This window comes from Mastomys coucha, unplaced genomic scaffold (assembly GCF_008632895.1).
Source record: "Mastomys coucha isolate ucsf_1 unplaced genomic scaffold, UCSF_Mcou_1 pScaffold18, whole genome shotgun sequence".
NCBI classification, from domain to species: domain Eukaryota; kingdom Metazoa; phylum Chordata; class Mammalia; order Rodentia; family Muridae; genus Mastomys; species Mastomys coucha.
The window spans coordinates 101,405,924-101,412,135 of NW_022196900.1; the positions used below are offsets into that span (position 1 = coordinate 101,405,924).

A 6,212-nucleotide genomic window follows, 5' to 3' on the forward strand; every position below is an offset into this window, starting at 1 on the left:
GGCAGCATGTAAATTTTATTTTCATTCTTTTTTTTTCCAAAGCTGCTGAAGTTTCATTTGGAATAATCAGATTCTTTCAGACAAATCAAGGTATGTTGTATTTGGTCTTTGCAGTGATAAATGTAACTTATTTAAGATGACAACCAACTAAGTTACTGTCTGCAACTCACTTTTATTACCAAAAAGTCCTTAGAACTGCAGCTTTGCTTTCTAAGAAAATTGAGTTCATCATGAAGCTCAAAAACTCATTTCAAAACTTTTCCTCTTGACAATCATTTAATTTCAGTATGAAATAGCAGAGCTTTGTTGGGGGCATCCGACTATATTAAGCGTTCACCTTTACAAAACTGACAGAACTTACGATGCTTTTCATCACTTTTGTTGTTATTTTTGGAGACAGGGTTTCTCTGTGCAGTCCTGGCTGTCCTGGAAAATGATCTGTAGACCAGGCTGGCTTCAACCTCAGAGATCTACCTGCCTGTTTCCAGGGTGCTGAGATTAAAGGCACGTGACACCACATCCGGTCCTTTTCATTACTTCTAGTAACTCTTGTGGCAGCAACTTTATGACTAATATTTGCCAATGAATTATATAGTGAGTTCCAATGATTTTTGGTGGCTCACTCAGTACCAAACACTGAAATCCAGATCTACATCCTACCATCTATGCAAACACCACACATCTTTCCCCAAGAGATCTTATGCTCCTTCAGAAATGAACCAACTGTCATGCAGTCATTCTTTCAAGGGGCTTGCAAAAAAAAAAAAAAAATCTTTAAAGTCACCATCATTAAAACACCTCACGAAAGCCAGTAACTGAAAAGTTTACATCTGTAGACTCATCAAGTGGGATACTAAATACTGAATTTGCTTTCATATGCTAGTTGTCTGATTAAGAATATCAGCAGATGTGTTATTTATTGTTCTGCTGACAGTGTTGTTAGACAAGGAAATTGCACTCAACTGTAACAATCACCTCTGATCATAACCTGAACAATGTCATTGGCCACAGCAACAGTGAGTCCTCAGCAACGGCATGAAGTTTTACAGCCCTGGTGACTGAGTGTCACCCAATATGAAGCTTTATTTGTGGTACTTGCCACCACTGTCCAGTCTGGCTTTTTCTGTAACTTTTTCATTGGTTCTGTGTGATTTCACATCACTCACCCCAACCCCACTCATCTTTCTGTCCCTTAATGTCCATCTTCTGCTACTCAACCTCCCCAACAAAAGAAAAAAAATCTCTCCACAGAAGCTGAGGTGTGTCAGTGTGTCCCAGAGCTCATCCTTTGCCCAAACAGCTTTACTTGCGAACGTTCATTGCAGTGAGTCATTTGGTCTGGTTCAAGGCCTCTGGCTTCTGCTACACCAGCAGTTCTGAATCCTCACTGGGAATCTTCTTGGATGTCCTGTTGGTGCCCTGTGCCATGGAGATACTGCAGCTTTGGATCTGCAGAAGGGGCCATTTCACATGCTCCAGCAGTTCAAACATGGGATAGATGTTAGGGTGGGCCAACTCAGAGCTCTGGATCTGGTAGGTGGTAGCTGAGTTGTTTAGTCTACCAGCTCTGCTTCACCAGAACTACCAGGGCCAGCTCTCCTGCACTGCCCCAAAAAGGGGTGGGGCTAGTTCTCTCAGGCTGCCCAGACAAGGGACAGGGCCAACTCCTCAAAGTCCTTGGACACCAATATGGCTCCAGGAACAGTCCAGATCAGGACATACACTGGCCTGTGGTGGTAGCATAGACCACAAACATCAACATCCACAGCTGTTTCAGGGCCACAGACCCAGACATGGCCCTTGGTGAGCAGGGGCCGGGATCTCACTGTGGCCTCAGGTGGCATTGCAGGCTACTCACAGCAGGCTGTCCCTCACCACCTTCAAGTTTCCAGTTTCTCCCTTCATATGCACAAACCACTCTGCTTCTCTTCCTCTCCATCTCTCCAGCACACACTTGCCCCCATAGTGGTGCCAACAGGCTGTCTCTGGGCATCTTCTCTGTGTCCACTGCTACATGGTAGAGGCACGCCTCTGGGTGGCCTTCAAGTCTGGCTTGAGTTCGTCAGCTTTGTTTCTAAATGGTCAATATCCTTGCCAGTAAAGTGCAGATGCTTGCTATCAAAATGGTGCTTTAGTCTGCTCAGCTTCATAGATCTGGCTGATAGAAGTTCACAACAAATAACACATTGTGGCCCAAACTCTTGCTGTAATTATTGAAGTAAAACCACACTGCAGAAATTTCTCACTCTATTTTCTTAACATTCCTCTCTACATGACCATTGTCATGGGATGGTTTTCTAATGGAATATTTCTAATGAAACTATTTATATATATTTGTTCAGGGTATATGTGATAGAGTTATCATGGTGTTACCATGCCTGGGTGTATCTGCATGTGTGTGTACCACCTGGAGATGGACAAAGGAGTGGAGACTCATGGGAAATATGTGTTTTCTGCTGGTCTTAGGTAAGGGTCATTTGAGCCTCCCAAAGAAATCACAACCCACAGATTGAGAACCACTGGTTTATAAAGGTCAGACTTGGCAACACAAGACACTGGAGCAAGAGGATGAAAGGCCAGCCTGGGTAACTCAGAGAGATCCTGCCTCGAGAGAAAAATGCTAGGATGTAGCTCTCTGGTATTCACAAGATCCTGGGTTCAATCCCCAGGACCCACAACTAGAAAGAAACAAAAGGTTCTAATGGCCTGTGCATATACGCTCTTCTGTTCAGACCCTGGCCGACCTCCCCACTGTGCTGGGCTGGCTCCTTGGCTCCCTGGCTCTGGGCACCACTCACGCTCCAGGCTGTCTTCCTGAACTCTGAGTGCTGCTCTAGATCCTGCAGTTACCTTTCCTTCAACTTGAACTCGCTCAGCACAGGGCTGGAGTCCTGCAGCTTCGAAGGCTCGCCTGGGCGCTGTCCTCTCCTCTCCAGATTTCTCCTTTGCTCTTCTACAACCAAGTCCGCTATCAAAGGGCTCTCCAGAATTTCTTCCACTGAAGGTCGATGGTAGTCTTTTAAATTCAGCATCCGAGTGATGAGGCCATCCAAGCCATCAGAATAGCGGTAGGGGATGCACCTGAACCTTCCTTCCCTGATTTTCCCAGCTAACTCTTTTTGGTTGAAAGCTGTAAACGACCTGCTAAGTATGATGACATCAAGAAGGTAGTGAAGCAGGCATCTGAGGGCCCACTGAAAGGCATCCTGGGCTACACCGAGGACCAAGTTGTCTCCTGCGACTTCAACAGCAACTCTCACTCTTCTACCTTTGATGCTGGGGCTGGCATTGCTCTCAATGACAACTTTGTAAAGTTCATTTCCTGGTATGACAATGAATATGGCTACAGCAACAGGGTGGTGGGCCTCATGGCCTACATGGCCTCCAAGGAGTAAGAAACCCTGGACCACCTACCCCAGCAAGGACACTGAGAACAAGAGAGAGGCCCTCAGTTGCTGAGGAGTCCCTACCCCAACACTCACAATTTCCATCCCAGACCCCCACGTAATAACAGGAGGGGCCTAGGGAGCCCTCCCTACTCTCTTGAATACCATCAATAAAGTTCACTGCACAGCCCTCCAAAAAAAGAAAGAAAGAAAACTGTAAACGGAGGCATTAGCGCACACAGCTCATCCAGCAGGCAGCCCAGCGACCAGATGTCCCACTTCTCATTGTAGGATAAGCGGTTCATCTGCTCAGGAGCCATGTAATAGGGTGTGCCAACAAACGTTTTTGCAAAACTCGTGTCATGATTTAATATTTTCTAGCTAGTCCAAAGTCCCCAAGCTTGACATTGTGTTTGCTGTCCAGGAAGACATTGGCTGGCTTCAGATCCCGGTGAAGCATGGTGTGGCCACCATCACTCCTTCTGTGACACTCTTTCAGGGCCAGCGTCAACTAAGTCATCACTCAAAGGACAAACTCTTCCTCCAAGTATTGTCTATCCCTGGTCCCCTTTGTAATGACACTAGCCAGGTCCCCTACCTCACAGTATTGCATTACGATGTACAGGGTTGTGTTGGTTCAATCGATAATATGATCATAGTAACGGACTACGTTTGGATGTTTCAACTCTCGAAACAAGTTCACTTCAGACACGAGCATTGGCTTCTCCACCTCTGTCATGGAGCCTTAGGTGGTCAAGTTCTTTCCACACCAGGATCTTGCCGTCGCTCTTCCTCCGAATCTTCTGACAGCAGCCGTAGGAGCCCGTGCCGATGCTGTGCAGCACCTCGTAGTCCTCCACCTGGGACGGCATGACAAGCGGCCACCCCGGAAACCACACCACCGTGCAGCTCGGTGCCCAGGCTCGCCCGCTGCAGGCCAACCAGGCCGACCCCTGAGCCTCAAGTCCGCCTGCCTGAGCCCGAGAGCAACCGGCCTCCAGGTCAACCGTCTCAGGCATCGGCCTCGCATTCGATTGGTCCACAGCGAAGGAGCATCTCAGCTCTCTAGAATCCTTTCTTAAAGTGTATTCTTATTTTCTCTTCCTGCAAGTAACCTTCCCTAGCTGATAAGGAGGTAAATAATCTCTCGGCCTAAGGACTTGCAAGCAGAGGACCTGGACTTATGGAAAAAAAGAACAAAGGACCTCTTTACTTAATCCCCTGCTATTAAGCAACAAGTGTTAATTCAATCAGAGACCTGCAGCTTCTAGCATTAAAGTAACTAAAAATCAAGATAGGTAAATGTTACTATTAAAAGGAAAGAAGTGGTCTTCTTCCTGGGCAGCATTTCAGCTTATCTGTTCCTCTGAAACCTGAAGGCCTTCCAGGAGATCTGCTGAACCCAGAGCAACAGGGACAGATCATCAGTGTGTCTTCCCCTCTGAAGAACCCACAGTCTGAAGCCTTCCCAGGAGATCAGCTGCACCCAGGGCAAAGATCCCACTGTCTAAAGGCCTCCCAGGAGATCTGCTGCAGCTGCGGCAACAAATCATTGGCATGCATAGTCTATGGAGACCCTACAGTCTGAAGGCCTCACAGGAGATCTGCTATGGCCAAGACCACAGGTCTCCCAGGAGACCTGCAGCAACCCAGGAACACAGAAAGCAGGCTCCAGACAGAGACCCCCAGGCTAGTTAACACCAGAGATAACCAGATGGTGGGAGATCATGAGTGCACGATCATAAGCAACAGATGCCAATATACTTTAACACCATCAGAACCCAGTTCTCCCACAACAGCAAGCCCTGGAAATCAGGAAGCTGACCTAACATCCTATCTCATGAAGATAATAGAGTACTTTAAGGAGGATATAAATAATTCACTGAAAGAAATACAGGAAAACACAGGTAAAGAGGTAGAAGCCCTTAAAGAGGAAACAAGTAAATTCCTTAAAGAAATACAGCGACTTAGAATTTACTAGTTAATAGCTTGTTCAGGACTGGCTCTGCCATGTGACTCCTCATCTTTCCAGATCCAAAAAAAACTTTCTAGAGCCAAAGAACAGCTTTTCATTGCTCTCTCCTCCCTAGGCCATACATAGTAATTAAAATGAAGAGATTTCTTTCTCATTGTCTTATTTTCTTTTAAAGACCCAGATAGATGCCGAGGATCAGAGGTGAGGAGGTGAGGAGGACACAACATCTGCCCAACACTGGGAATAACTGGGACTAGCGGGACTCAGGCACTCAGAAACTCTGCCAGCCCAGTGGCATGGGTTGCTTCTGGTCTGTCTGGGTCAGTGCCCTGAGCAGACCTTGGGTGCAAATTTTGCAGCCAATCCCACAACACCCAGAGAAAGCTCCACTCCCAGGAGCTCTAACATGTCCAGGATCACAGGATCCCAGAATCACAGGATCACAGAGACAGCTTGACTCTGAGGAGTTCTTACACAACCAGGATCACAGGAAAGACAGGCCCCAGTCAGATTTAGCCAGGGCAGGTAGTACTAGAAATAACCAGATGGAAGGAAGCAAGCATAAGAAAATAAGTAACAGAAACAGAGGTTACTTGGCATCATCAGAACCCAATTCTCCCACCATAGCAAGTCCTGGACACACCATCATACCAGAAAAGCAAGATTCAGATCTAAAATCACTTCTCATGATGATGATAAAGGACTTTAAGAAGGACATAAATAACTCCCTCAAAGAAATACAGGAGAACACAGGTAAACAGCTAGAAGCCCTTAAAGGGGAAACACAAAAAAAACCTTAAAGAACTACAGGTAAATGCAATCATACAGGTGAAGGAAATGAACAAAACCAT

General features: G+C 46.4%; 1 pseudogene; it reads right to left on the reverse strand.

Annotated features, from left to right (window-relative positions):
- Positions 1-2,509: 2,509 nt before the first annotated feature.
- Positions 2,510-4,355, reverse strand: LOC116095666 (annotated as a pseudogene).
- Positions 4,356-6,212: the final 1,857 nt, after the last annotated feature.